Below are 16,042 nucleotides of genomic sequence, written 5' to 3' on the forward strand. Positions count from 1 at the left end.
CAACGGACAATATAACTCGGTTACTTAGCATAATTAATTTGGCACAAAAAAGAGAGGAAATGAGTGTGACAGTTGCCTTGGATGCAGAAAAAAGCATTTGGTAGATTGGAATGGGATTTTTTATTTAAGGTATTGGAAAAATATGAGTTAGGAAAATCTTTTATAAAATGGATTAAAACCTTAAATATTAATCCTCAAGCTAAAGTAGTTACAAATGGTCAGATTTCAACACCATTCCGCTTAACAAGGTCAACTAGACAAGGTTGCCCATTATCACCTGCCCTATTTGTATTGGCGATAGAACCATTAGCTGAAATAATTAGAACAGATTCAGATATTATGGGCTTTAGAGTTAACCAAGAAGAATATAAGATTAATTTATTTGCTGATGATGTTCTGATTTATTTAACAAACCCATTGCAATCGCTGCAAATACTATCTTTCAGATTGGAAGAATATGGGAAAATATCGGGGTATAAAGTAAACTGGGATAAAAGTGAAATTTTACCCCTTACCAAAGGAGATTATAGTCAATGTCGATTAGTAACTCAATTTCGATGGCCAATAAATGGGATAAAATATTTAGGTATAAGAGTCGATAATGATGTAAAGAATTTATATAAACAAAACTATTTGTCATTATTAAAAAAATAAAAGAAGATCTTGATAAATGGATGATGTTACCATTAACATTAATAGGTAGAGTTAATGCTGTAAAAATGAATATATTTCCTGGATTGCAATATTTATTCCAAACTTTACCAATACAACTGCCTCAGAAATTTTTTCAAGAACTGAATACATATGTGAGGAAGTTTCTTTGGAAAGGATAGATGTCAAGAATATCATTGGAAAAATTGACATGTAAATTTGAATTAGGAGGGTTACAACTTCCAAATTTTAAGAATTATTATAAAGCAAATCAACTTAAATTTATTGCATCTTTTTTTGATGAAGAAAAACCGGCATCGATTAGAATAGAACTAGATAAGATAGGAGAAAATACACCAGAAGATGTTATATATAAATGGGAATCCAAATGGATATGGGAAAAGAAAGAATCTCTTATATTAAGATATTTGATTGATTTATGGAATAAGGTAAATATGGACGATGAGATAAAGAAATCTTTATTAGCAAGAAGAACCTTAATTCAAAATAGGCTTATTCCTTTTACAATGGATAATAAACTTTTACATAACTGGTTTCAAAAGGGGATTAAATATATAGGTGACTGTTTTGAAGGAGGTGTATTGATGTTGTTTGATCAATTAAAAAATAAATATAAAATATCAAATAACACCCTTTTCTGTTATTTTCAATTAAAGGCCTATTTACGAGATAAACTGGGTCAAACAATGTTAATGCCAAAACCTAATGAAATAGAAATATTAATTCAAAAAGGAAAAATTTAAAAATTTACATCTTGTATGTATAATTTGATTCAAAAACAGGCAATTAAACCAGGAATTCATAAATCAAGACAAAAATGGGAATCTGATTTGAATATTAAAATTGATGGAAAAAATTGGTCAAGATTATGTTTTGTTAGTATGATAAATACAATAAATGTCTGACTTAGATTAGTACAATATAATTTTTTACATCAATTATATATAACACCACAGAAAATAAATAGATTAAATTCAAATCTATCTGACCAATGTTTTCGATGTAATCAAGAAATTGGTACTTTTTTACATTCTACTTGTTCTTGTTTTAAAATTCAATAATTTTGGATAAATCTAAGACTTTTATTGGAACAAATTACTCGAGTACAACTCCCACATAGCCCAATATTATTTTTACTAGGTGACATTGAAGGGACAATACAGAAACTTAAATTGAATAAGTATCAGAAAAAAATTATAAAAATTGCATTGGCAGTTGCCAAAAAAGTTATTGCAGTTACTTGGAAATCATACTTATATTTAACTATGGATCATTGGAATAATGAAATATATAGCTGCATTCCACTTGAAAAAATTACTTATAATCCAAGAATTAAATATGATATGTTTTTGAAAATTTGGCACCCATATCTACAAAAGATAGAATTAAATATACAGGTCCTTTGAAGATAAAATTACAAAGTAATGGGGAAAATAAAAATTAAAATTAAAATTATTTTGAACTCCATGGAGCATGTGGGGAACCTCCCGGAATATTCAGGCAATCTTTCTTTCTTTCTTTCCTTTCTTTTTTTATCTTTCTTTTTTTTTAGATAGGGGTTAAGGGGGGAGGGTTAGGGGGGGAGGGTCAATATTATTTTTTTTACTATTCTATATTCCATTCATTCTATGTAATTCTCTTAAAAATGTAATAAATAAATAAATTAAAAGATTTGTCAAACATGACCTTCCACGCACAAATCCATTAACTGTTCCTAATCAGACCCTGTCTATCCAGATAATTATATATACCATTTCTAAGAATACTTTCCATTAGTTTACCCACCACTGACATTAAACTTACAGGCCGATATTTGCAAGGTTTACTCTTAGAACCCTTTTTAAACAATGGAACAATGTACACCATCTGGACGAGGTGACGTAACTACCTTCAGACCTTTCAGTTTCTCAAGAACCTTCTCCCTAGTAATGGCACCATCTCCCAGTTCTGCCCCCTGACTCTCTTGAACTTCCAGCATACTGCTAGTGTCTTCCACATTGAAGCCTGATGCAAGATTGTTATACAGATCATCGACCATTTCCTTATCCCCATTACGACCTCTCCAGCATTGTTTTCCAGTGGTCTGATATCCACTCTCACCTCTCCTTTACACTTTGTGTCTGAAGACACTTTTGGTATCCTCTTTAAGACTTTTGTGTTCCATCTTTTGCTTCTTTAAAATTTGTTTTGTTACCTTCTGGTGGTTTTTAAAATCTTCCAATCTAACTTCCCACGAATACTTGCCCTATTATATTAACTTCCTACCAAAGATATTGGGCTTATCAGTCTATAGATCCCAGCTTTTAATTTTATTTGCAGCCCTTCTTAAATAAAGGTGCAAAATTATTTGTACATATCCTATCTGTCCCAGAAAATGTCTGAAAGGTCCAAAGAACTGAATTCCTGCTCCCTGTGAATTTAAAAACGCAAACACGATGAAATCTGCAGATGCTGGAAATTCAAGCAACACACACAAAATGCTGGTGGAACACAGCAGGCCAGGCAGCATCTATAGTTGAAAGTACAGTCGACGTTTTGGGCCGAGACCCTTCGTCAGGGCTCACGAAGAGTCTCAGCCGGAAACGTTGACTGTACTTCTTCCTATAGATGCTGTCTGGCCTGCTGCGTTCCACCAGCATTTTGTGTGTGTTCCTGCTCCGTGTGCAAGGTCGCAGCAATGTACAATATGTCCACTTCCTACAATACCATCTATTTTGGTGTCACCTGCCATCTAATACTCGGGAATATGGGATTGATTCACATCAATGAGAGGACTCCTTCATCCAGGTATCAACAGTCATTGGACAAAGACCCAGAATAAATTCAAAGGAACAATTCTCAGTCCATCTCCAGGGAAGTGCCCCCTTATTCAGTGTTGTGTGAAAGTATAATCGGATACGGTTTGGAGACACACACATTCACATAATGGGGGAGATTCCCAGTGCCAAAGCACAGTGAGGAACATGGCTTGTATTTGTGCATTAGTCCAGTACACTGGTCTTGGAGGGTCTGTCCCTTTTACTCTGTGCTCTCTCCCTCCATTCCCTTCCTTGCTTCTCTCTCTCTCTACCTGACCTTTCTCTCTCTCTTTCCACCTTCTCTAAGCTCATTTCAGACTTTTCAGACCTTCAATTTGCTGCCTCATTTCTCCCTCCCACCCCACAGTACACAAGGTCAGAAGCTGGCTGTGACAAGCTGCCTGCACGTTGTACAAACAGGCTGGCAGAGCCCTTAGCTGACAGAGAGAGAGGGGCAGAGACATAAACAGGAAGCAGAAGACAAAGCTGTTGCTGTGAGCAGTGAAGAGTGTAAAATATACTGAAGGACCGGCAGCACGTTCTCATGGCGGGAAAGAAGGAGAGGCAGGCCAGGGTCGGGAGCCGACATTCCCAGAGGGGAGCAGAGGCCAGTGGCAAGGTAGGATCCTCAGTTGTTGCACATCAATGCCTTTGTAGTTGGCTAAAATCTGAGTGTGGGCGTGAGTCTGGTTGCTGAACAACAGATATAGCATTGAGTGAGTGATAGTTACTGAGAATGGAATCATGAAGCTGGGTGTGTGATGTTCATACGCGAGTTCAGATCACATCACAGCAGCTGGGATGTTTAAAGTCAGTTCATTAAACATGTAACTGTGGCTTTGAGAAATGGATTGGAATCTAAACGCATGACTGACGTGTTTCAGGGAAGGGAATCTGCTGACGTTACCTGGTCTGGCCTGTATATGTCTCCAGGCCCACAGTAATATAACTGTCCTTTAACTACCCTGTGAAATGGCTCAGTAATCCACCCGGTTCGAGAGCAGTTGGGATGGGAAAGAAATGTTGTTCTACTCACATCTCACGAATGAATAACTAAAAGTCATCCATTGTTATGTTGTATCATGACAAATACATCACCGTACTGTTTTTAAGATCGATCCCACGGGATTGGGATTGATTTTTAATTAAATTGCAATGAAATTAATTTAGTGTTAATAATATTTCACGTTTGTTTTACTGTTTATTAGTTTATGTAGTTACGTCATGATATTGTATTCAATTGTCTCCATGGAATTTCATTGATAAATTGCTCCTGTGATAGAATTCCTTCAGATAAGGCATTGGGAATGACTCTGGCAACAGTTGTATTGATCAGTCATGCTGACACATGCACTCCAGGTTATGGACATGGGGAATCCATTCTATTGTATTCTTGGTTTGCATTAATCTAGTACCTGTTTATGTTTTCTTCTCCTGGTGTGTTTTACCCCAGTATCTGTTGTATTTTCCTGTAATAGCATATTTTCTCAAAATGCTCTCTCTTGCTCACATCACATTAAAACATTGTCACCTGTAGTTGTACCAATACCTCCACACTCTCTGATGGGCGATACTGCAGAACGCACAAAGTTTCCTTCAGCTAAACACTGGGAAGACCAAAGGCTTTGGACTCGACAGTGAGTTCTGTTCTTTTCCAGGGCACCAAGGGACAGAGGTGCTGCCTTTCAGCTGGGACATTGAAGGGAGATTGTGTGTGCAATGAAGAAGCTACTGTACCCACAGTTTTATAGGTTTATGGGATATAGTTTTATCTACTAGTATATAATAAAAAATAAGATAATCAATTCTCCTCTTATCATTCCATGAAAAGAAATAAAAAGATAAAGAACTTTTATAATTTTTATATACACAATGAAAAAACCACTAAACAAAAAAAAGGGACTGGGCAGCCCATACTGAGATTAAAAGCAGGAAAAAAGAGAAACTTTCTGATCAAATACAAAGTTTCGAGGAGCTAACTGGAAGAGCAATAAATCAAACCATATGAAAATATTGAATAAAAGGTCGCCAGGTTTCTTCAAATTTAAAGGATGTATCAAATGTTTGACTTCTTATTTTCTCTAAATTTAGACAGGACATAATGGAGGTAAGCCAATAAAAAAAAAATGTAAGTGGATTAGAGTCCTTCCATTTAAGCAAAATGGCTCTCCTCGCCAATAAAGTTGTAAAAGCTATCATCTGTTGAGTGGAAACAGGAATATATCCGGCTTCTGGTAGAGTGATCCCAAAAATTGTTGTAAATAAATTCAGTTGTAGGTCCAAATTCAAGACTTTTGATAAAGTGTTAAAGACATCTTTCCAAAAATTATCTATCTTGATGCAATACCAAAACATATGAGTTAAAGTAGCCACCTCAATATTACATCTGTCGCAAATAGGATTAATATTGGGAAAGATACTGGCTAATTTATCCTTTGACATATGTGCCCGATGTACTACCTTGAATTCTATCAGGGAATGACGGGCATAAATAGATGAAGTATTTACCAAATGAAAAACTTTATCCCATTGATTATCTAAAAGTGATTCTCAAAATTCCAATTCCCATGCACCTTTAGTTTTATCGTTAGATCCCTTTCGCAAATTAAATAACGATTTATAAATTATAGCAATCATTCCTTTTTAAAATGGTTTAACCTAAAAAAGAGTAACTATCATATTGGGTGAATAAGCAGAGGGAGAATTTGGAAGTAAGCTACGTAAAAAGAATTCCTAATCTGTAAAGATCTAAAAAAGTGTGCATTAGATAAGTCATATTTGTCCACTACCTGAGTGAAAGACATTAAACAATCCCCCATAAACAAGTCTAAAAAAGTTATTATTCCTTTAGTTTTTCAAATTAAAAATGTCTGATCAGAAATTGATGGCTTAAAAAATAATTAAGATGGATTCTACTAGAAAGAACAAAGTTATTAAACAACTACCCTAAACTCAAGAAATGTATGAAAGTGAAATAAATTCTTAATGTATGTTTCATAATGGGATTGAAGTCTCAACTACCAATCTTAGAAAGCAAAAATGGAAGAGGAGCTCCCAGTAAAGAGGCCAAAGAATACCCCTTCAACGAGTTTTTCTCCAAATCCACCCATAAAGGATAGTCATGTATATCTGAATAATGAACCCAAAATGAAATATATCAAATATTAATTGCCCAGTAATACATTCTAAAATTTGACAAAGCTATACCGACATGCTTTTTAAATTTCTGCAATAGATGTTTACTCAATCTAGGATTTTTATTATTCCAAATATAAGATAAAATATTAGAGTCTATTCTATCAAAAAACAGTTTAGGAACAAAGGAAGGGATTGCTTGGAATACATATAAGAAGTTCGGTAACACTATCATTTTAATAGCATTAATTCGACCAATTAATGAGAATGTCATAGGAGACCATTTAAAAGTATTTGTTGCGTGTGTTCAATTAATGGAAGAAAGTTATATTTATACAGGTCCTTAAAATTTTTGGTAATTTCAATACCAAGATAAGTAAAGTTATTTTTGCAATGATAAAAGGAATTTGATCATATTGATCCAAGTAGTTATTAATAGGAAATAACTCACTTTTGTGCAAACGTAATTTCTCTCCAGAGAAACTACTAAGTTCAGAAAATATAGATAACATAGAAGGAATAGATTTCTTAGGATCTGAAATATAAAATAACAAGTCATCTGCATACAACAAAACCTTATGCACTTTATCTCCTCTCCTAATACCTCCTAAAACCTCTCTGGCAATATCTTCAACTATATGAATCTCTACTCCTTTATAAATTAGCTTCCCCCGCCTCCTAGCATCTTGAAGAATTGCTTCTTTAGTAGCAAAGTAATGCAAACATAAAATCACCGGGCAACATTTCATCTCCACCGAAGGCTTCAGGCAGATGATTCAGTGAGCTCTATCATCAGAGGAGCTTCGAGTATCTCACTAAAAGGTGAGTATACCATATACATAAAAACTTTAATGGCTCATCGGTTTCCAAATTTTCAGACAAACCCAGTATGCGTAAATTCATCCTATGACTTCAGCTTTCCAGATCAATTGTTTTCTTCTTAACTTTCAATAATTCAGAAGAAACCTTAACAATTTTCTTTTCCATATTAGATATCTTTAATTCTTGTTCTTTAATCACTTGATTCACTGTCTCCTGTTCTCTTCCGATTCTATTAGTATCCTTTTTAAGCATCTGCTATTGAAATTCCAGATTCCTCAAAGATTCCTGGACGGCAGAGACGGTTATTTCAAGCTTTTCATTACCATTCGTCAGTTTATCAATCTTAGTGTCCACCATTCCGACCCTGGTTTTAATATCTTGCATCAAAGAAAACATTCTTTCTGAAGCAGAGACTTCCTCTGCCTCCTTAGTTTGTTCACCTTCGGAAACCATTTTGCCACCTCTTAATTTGATTCCAGTTTGGGTTCCAGCCATCGTAATTAAATAGTAAATCCTTCACAAAAGTAATAAATCTTCAAAGTTTAAACAAAACTAGCAGTGGAAAGTAAGTTGTAAAAGGAAAGAGTAGCGCCAAAGTGCGTCTTACTCCATGGGCTGCTGAGAAGAGACTCTGAGAAATTCTTCCAATGAGCCTCTGTGTTGTCCTGAATATCTTTCTCGGGGTGAAGCACCCCAGTATTCCCACTGTGGGAAATCCCTTGTGAGCATGAGCAGTACTTGTGGAGCTACACTCATATATTACAGGCTGGAAATCTCTCCGATATTTGTCCCAGGATGTATTACCCACTTGTACTTGGAGGCAGGTGAAATCACTGCAGTTATGAGGGAACTAAGATGGGCAGAATGGCTTTTCTCAGTTTTATCAACTCCAGTCACTCAATTTTCTCCTTTTCTTTGTTTTGATTCACGTAATTTCAAATTGTGACATAAACTCCAGGGGAAAATTGAAAGAAAAGCTACAGCCAATGATTTTCGTAACATCTGATTTACAAGATATGACAGGGCAAGATCCTGAGCCCACCCTCCCCAGGTCACCTTCTTGCTACATAACAATAACCACTTCCTCACTTTACTCTTCTCCATCACAAACCGCACTCTCATGCCCTGCTCCCCATTCCCAAGCAAATGATCAGAGAAAATTTGCATGGTGCTCTGCATAGGTATGTTCCATTCAGGCAGGGAAAGGATGGTAGGGTAAAAGAACCAAAGGATGTGGAAAATCTAGTTAAGAAGGAAGAGCTCATGAAAGAGCCAAAAAACTAGGTACTAATAGAGTTCTAGAAAATTGCAAGGTTTCCAGGGAGAAGTTTAAGAATGAAATTAGGAGAGCTGGAAGAGGCCACGAGAAGGCCTTGGCAAGTAGAATTAAGGAAAACCGCAAGGCTTTCTACAAATTTGTGAGGAACAAGAGGATGAGCCAAGTGAGAATAGGACTAATCAGGTGTGATAGTGAAAACGTGTGCATGGAGTCGGAGGAAGTAGCAGAGATACTTAATGAATACTTTACTTCTGTTGTCACCAGGGAAAAGGACCTTGGCAATTGTGGGGATGACTTACAGAGGATTGAAACACTTGAACATATAAACATTAAGAAAGAGAATGTTCTGGAGCTTTTGGAAAGCATTAAGTTAGATAAGTCACCAGGACCAGATGAAATATACCCCAGGCTACTGCAGGAAGCAAGGGAAGAGATTGCTGAGTGTCTGGTGATGATCTTTGTATTATTAACAGGGATGGCACAAGTACCAGAGGATTGGAGGGTTGCAAATGCTGTTCCTGTGTTCAAGAAAGGGGGTAGAGATAACCCAGGAAATGATAGACCAGTGGGTCTTACTTCGTGGTGGGCAAGTTGTTGGCAAAGATCCGGAGAGGCAGGATTTATGAGCCTTTAGAGAGACATAATCTGATACGGGACAGGCAGCATGGCTTGTCATGGGCAGGTCGGGCCTTCGGAGCCTGGCTGAATTCTTTGAGGATGTAACTAAGCACATAAACTAAGGTAGAGCAGTGGACGTTGTTTTCATTGATTTCAGTAAGGCATTTGATAAGGTTCCCCATGTGAGGCTCATTCAGAAAGTCAGGAGCAATGGGATCCAAGGAGACCTTGCTTTGTGGATCTAGAATTGGCTTGCCCACAGAAGGCAAAGGGTGGTTGCAGATGGTTCATATTCTGCATGGAGGATGGTGACCAGTGATATTCTGCAAGAATGTGTTCTGGGACCCCTCCTCTTTGTGAATTTTATAAATGACCTGGATAAAGTAGTAGAAAGTTGGGTTAGTAAGTTTGCTGATAACTCAAAGTTGGTGGTGTTGTGGATAGTCTGGAGGATTGTCAGAAGTTAGAGTGCAACATTGATAGGATGCAAAACTGGGCTGAGAAGTGGCAGCTGGAGTTCAACTCAGATAAGTGTGAATTGGTTCATTCTGGTAAGTCAAATTTAAAGCAAGAATATAGTATTAATGGTAAGACTCTTGGCAATGTGGGGGATCAGAGAATTTGGTTTCTATGTACATAGGACACTCAAAACTGCTGCGTAGGTTGATAGTGTTGTTAAGATGGCACATGATGTATTGGCATTCATGAACTGTGGGACTGAGTTCAAGAGCCGTGAGGTAATGTTACAACTATGTAAGAGCTTGGTCAGACCCCACTTGGAGTACTGTGTTCAGTTCTGGTCACCTGACAAGTCTGAAGGACGTGAATACTATAGAAAGAGTGCAGAGGAGATTCCCAGGACTGAAATGGCTAACACAAGGGGGCATAATTTTAAGGTGCTTGGAAGTAGGTACAGAGGGGATATCAGGGATAAGTTTTTCACACAGATAGCGGTGGGTACATGGAATACACTGCCGCTCGTGGTGGAGTCGGATATAATAGGGCCTTTTTAGAGACCCTTAGATAGGTAAATGGAGCTTAGAAAACTAGAGGACGATGTGATAGGGAAATTCTCAGCAGTTTCTACAGTAGGTTGGATGGTCAGCACAACATTGTGGGCTGAAGGGCCTGTAACGTGCTGTAGATTTCTATGTTCTCTGTTCAATGTATCTGCTGGTCACAGCTGAACCTAAAATATAGACAGTACAGTATGATATTCTGTGTGTTAAGGTGAAACACGGATCTTAACTTGTGAGTACAGGCAAATTAAATATCCAGTGATCTGTCCTCATTCTTGGAGATGGAAGCCCATGAAGAGATGTCTGTCAGTATTCTCCGAGGTTACCTCAAAACAAGAATCTGAATACCAGTTCAGACCTTATGGGTGATCCATAGTTGGGCTAATGTTTTATGTCCTGACTAAGAACATAAGAAAAGATATAGGAGCAGAATCAGACCATTTGGCCCATTGAGCCTGTTCCAGAATTACATCATGGCTGATCGAATTTACCTCTCAGCCCCAATCACCTGGCTTCTCCCAATGTCCCTTCTTCCTTAAATAAACCCAATAACATGGCCTCCACAGCTGTCTATGGCAATGATTTCCACAGATACACCACCATCTGGCGAAAGAAATTCCTGCTCATCTCTGTTCTAAATGGATGATCCTTTATTCTGAGACTGTGACCTCTGTTCTTAGACTTCCCGACCATAAGAAACATCATCTCCACATCCACTCTTTCCAGGCATTTCAATATTTGATAGACCTCAATTTGTTAAGTTAGACAACCTCTCCTCCTCCACTCTCACCCTGAACACTGGCGTGCGTCAAGGCTGTGTGCTGAGCTCTCTTCTGTACTCCCTTTTCACCTGCGACTGCGCTCCTGCACATGTTTCTAACTCCATGATCAAGTTCGCAGACGGCACCACGGTGATCAGAGGGGATGATGAGGCAGCCTACAGGTACGAGGTCCAGCACCTGGCCGCGTGGTGTGCTGACAACAACTGGCCCTTAACACCCAGAAGACCAAGGAGATCATTGTGGACTTCAGGCATGCGAGGTGCCACACTCACGTCCCCATCTACATCAATGGCACTTCAAATTCCTTGGTATCAAGCTTCAAATTCCTTGGTGTCCCCATTTCCGAGAATCTCACCTGGTCCCTGCACTCCTCCATCCTGATCAAAAAGGCACAACAGTTCTCTAAAAAACAAACTCATAGGCATTCTTCAAATACCTTCCCTTGGGATCCAGCACCAAAATGATTTAATACAATGGCCATTCAGCCCACAATGTTCTGCTGAACCAGCTAAAAAGAATATCAAAATCACCCAAACACAATTCCCTCCTACTTGCACCATCTCCATATCGCTCTTTACTTACATCTATTTGCCTATCCAAACACCTCTTAAAAGCCTCTAATGTATTTGCCTCTACCACCATCCTAGGCAGCACATTCGAGGCACCCACGATTCTCTGAGTATAAAATCTACCGCTCACACATTCAATGCATGCCCTCTGGTAATAGATATTTCAACCCTGGGAAACAGATAATTTCCATGCAATCTATCTATGCCTGTCATAATCTTGTAAATCTTCATCAGGTCTCCCCTCAGCCACCAACGCTCCAGAGAATACAACCCGTTTAAACAGCCTCTCATGATAGCACATGCCCTCTAAACCAGGCAGCATCCTGGTAAACCTCTTCTACACCCTCTCCAAAGCCTCAACATCCTTCCTATAGTAGGGTAACAAGAACCATACACAATACTCCAGGTGTGTCCTAACGTTGAGTTTCCAGGCAGCATCCTCACTTTTGAATGCAATGCCTTGACTAATAAAAGCAAGAATTCCATAAACCTTGTTAGCCACCTTATTGACCACTGCAGCCAGTTTCAAGAGTCTGAACTTGGATCCCAAGATCTCTCTGCACAGCAACACTGTTGAGGACCTTGCCCTGTACTGTATCCTTGCATTTTCCCTCCGGAGGTGTCACAACTCACATTTATCTGGGTTAAACTCCATCTGCCATTTCTCAGCCCATATCTGCAACAGATCTATATCATGCTGTATTCTTTGCCAGTCTTCACCATTATCCACAACTCCATCAATCTTGGAATCATCCACAAATTTACTAACCCACCCATATGCATTTTCATCCAGATCATTTATATACATTACAAACAGCAGAGGCCTCAGCACAGATCCCTGCAGCACTCCACTAATGACAAACCTCCGGCTCAAATGTCTTTTCAACCACTACTCCTGTCTTCTATGCGCAAGCTACTTCTGAATCGAAACACCCAATTTGCCGCAGATCCCATGCATCTTAATCTTCTGGATTAGCCTCCCATGAAGGACTTTGTCAAAAGCCTTCCTAAAATCTATGTGGACAACATCCACTGCCCTTCCCTCATCACTCTGTCTTGTCACATTGTCAAAAAGTTCAATCAAGTTGGTAAGGCATGACCTGCCACGCACAAAGCCATGCTGGCTCTCCCTGATGAGGCCATGGGTTTCCAAGTGCTCAGGTATTCTATCCCTATGATTTTCCTTCAGCAATTTGTCTACAACTCACATGTGACTCACTGCTCTATAGTTCTGAGAATCTGCACTTCTTCCCTCATTAAATACAGGTACAACATTAGCCGCTCTCCAGTACTCTGGAGAGAGGACACAAAGATACTGATCAAGACCTCAGCAATCTCACCTCTTGCCTCCTTCAATAACCTGGGGTAAATTCCATCTGGCCCAGAGGACTTATCCATCTTAATCCGCATTAGGAGGCCCAACATTTCTGCTTCCTTGATTTACAAATGCTGTAATGTATTTATACACTCAGCATTGATCTCCTGGTCTTCCACATCCTTTTCCTTGGTAAATACGGAAGCAAAGTACTCATGAAGTATCTCTGCTCCAAGCAAATGTTCCCCTCTTTATGCTTCAGTAGTCCCATCGTCTCCCGAATTATCCTCTTACTCTTAATTTATGTATAAAATGCCTTGGGATTCACCTTAATCCTACTTGACAAAGACATTTCATGGCCCCTCCTGGTTTTCTTCATTCTCTTTAGTTCCTTTCATGTTTCTTTGTACTCCTCATGTGCTTCATTTTGATTCTGATTTCTGAAGCTTCACATATGTTTTCTTTTTCTTCTTGACTAAATTTATCATCTCCCGAGACATCCAATGTTCTCTTCTCTTTCCATGCTGATCCTTCCTTCTGACAGGAACATACCTTTCCTGCACTCTGTGTAATTGCTCTTTAAACACCCTCCACATGTCTGATGTGGTCAGCCAGAGAAAAGATGTTCCCAATTAACACTTATTAGTTCCTACCAAATGCCCTTGTAAATTGCACAACCTCAATTTAAAACTCTTCCACAAGGACTACAAATAGAATCACAATCAGAATCAGAATCAGGTTGATTATCACTGGCATGTATTGTGAAATTTGTTAATTCAGCAGCAGCAGTACAATGCAATACATAGTATAAAAGAAAAAGAAAAAAAAATCACAATACACATATATTGAATAGATTAAAAATCATGCAAAAACAGAAGTAATATACATTCTAAAAGTGAGGTAGTGTTCACAGTTCAATGTCCATTTAGGAATCAGATGTCAGAGGGGAAGAAGCTGTTCCTGAATCACTGAGTGTGTACCTTCAGGCTTCTGTATCTCCTACCTGATGGTAAAAGTGAGAAAGGGGCATACCCTGGGTGCTGGTTGTCCTTAATAATGGACGCTGCCTTTCTAAGATACTGCTCCTTGAAAATGTCCTGAATACTTTGGAGGCTAGTACCCAAGATAGAGCCAGCTAAATTTACGACCCTCTGCAGCTTCTTTCAGTCCTGTGTAGTAGCAACCGCCCACCCACAGTACATCCACAGGAGTTTTTGAGTGTATTTGTTGACATAACAAATGTCTTCAAACTCCTAATAAAGTATAGTCACTGTCTTCCCTTCTTTATAGCTGCATCGATATGTTGGGAGCAGGTTAGGTGCTCAGAGATCTTGACACCAAGGAACTTGAAATGGATCACTGTCTGCACTTCTGATCCCTGTACAAGGATTGGTACGTGTTCCTTGATCTTACCCTTCCTGAATCAGCTCTTTCGTCTCATTGACGTTGAGTGCAAGGTTGTTGCTGTGGTACAACTCCACTAGTTGGCATATCCAGCTCATGTACGCCCTCTCGTCACCACCTGAGATTCTACCAACAATGGTTGTATCCTCAGAAAATTTATACATGGTATTTTTAGCTATGCCTAGCCACACAATCATGGATATAGAGAGAGTAGAGCAGTGGACTAAACACACACCCCTGAGGTGCACCAGTGCTGATCGTCAGCGAGAGGAAATGTTATCACCAATTGTGGTCTTCCAGTTAGGAAGTTGAGGATCCAATTGCAGAGAGAAGTAGAGGCCCAGGTTCTGTACCTTATGAGTGAGGATTGTGGGAATGATGGTGTCAAATTCTGAGCTTTCATCGATGAACAGCATCCTGACAAAGGTGTTTGTATTGTCCAGGTGGTCTAAGGCCACGTGAAGAGCCATTGTGATTGCGTCTGCAATTGACCTATTGTGGCGATAGGCAAATTGCAGTGAGTCCAGGTCCTTGCCGAAGCAGGAGTTCAATCTAGTTATGAACAACCTCTCAAAGCATTTCATCGCTGTAGAAGTGATCGCTACTGAGTGATCGTCATTCAGGCAGCTCTCATTATTCTTATTAGGCACGGGTTTAATTGTTGACTTTTTGAAGCAAGTGGGAACTTCCACCCATAGCTGTGAGTGGTTGAAAATGTCCTGGAATACTCCCACCAGTTGGTTGGTACAAGTTTTCGGAGCTTTGCCAGGTACTCCGACAGGGCCTTCCGCCTTGCGAGTGTTCACTCCCTTTAAAGACAGGCTAACATCGACGTCACCGGGTGCAGCAGGGATCTTCGTAGCTGTAGTTATATTCTCCCTTTCAAAGCGGGCATAGAAGATGTTGAGTTCTTCTGGTGGTGAAGCATCACTGCTATTCATGCTATTGGGTTTAGCTTTGTAGGAAGTAATGTCTTACAAACCCTTCCAGAGTTGTTGTAATCCAATGCCGCCTCCAACTGCATTCAAAATTGTCTCTTCACCCTTGAAGTAGTCCTCTGCAAGTCATATCTGGTTTTCTGGTACAGATCTGGGTTGCCAGCCTTGAATGCCACAGATCTAGGCTTCAGCAGAAGAGCACCTCCAGTTCATCCACGGCTTTTGGTTTGGGAATGTACAGCAAATCTCTGTAGGCACACACTCATCCACACAGGTTTTAATGATGTTGGTAATAATTGCAGAATACTCATCCAGATTCGGAGATGAATCCCTGAATACGGTCCAGACCACCGATTCAAAGCAGTCCTGTAAGCACTCCTGAGCTTCCCTTGTTCATATCTTCTCGGTCCGCACGACTGGTGCTGCAGTCTTCAGACTCTACCTATACTCAGGGAGGAGAAGTACAGCCAGGTAATCTGACTTCCTGAAGTGAGGGCATGGAATAGCACAGTAGGCTGAAAGATCCTGAAAGATTAGGAGTTGTGGTCACTGTTCATCCACTGAAAGGTCAATCACCTGGTCAGGCTCATGACCCAGCACCAGGTACAGAATGGCCCTCCTTTCATTGGACCAAGCACATGTTGATTTAGGAGATCTTCCTGGATGCACTGAACAAATTCAGCCCCATCTG

At 39.3% G+C, this 16,042-nt stretch overlaps 1 long non-coding RNA gene across 1 annotated transcript in view; it reads left to right on the forward strand.

The window, feature by feature from the left end:
• Positions 1-3,990: 3,990 nt before the first annotated feature.
• LOC140716630 (uncharacterized) overlaps positions 3,991-16,042 on the forward strand; it is a 97,426-nt gene continuing 85,374 nt past the window's right edge. Inside the window, exon 1 of the long non-coding RNA XR_012096335.1 lies at positions 3,991-4,089. This is a non-coding gene — a long non-coding RNA (uncharacterized lncRNA). The remainder of the gene's footprint in view (positions 4,090-16,042) is intronic.

The sequence above is a fragment of the Hemitrygon akajei genome, chromosome 25, assembly GCF_048418815.1.
Source record: "Hemitrygon akajei chromosome 25, sHemAka1.3, whole genome shotgun sequence".
Classification (NCBI taxonomy): domain Eukaryota; kingdom Metazoa; phylum Chordata; class Chondrichthyes; order Myliobatiformes; family Dasyatidae; genus Hemitrygon; species Hemitrygon akajei.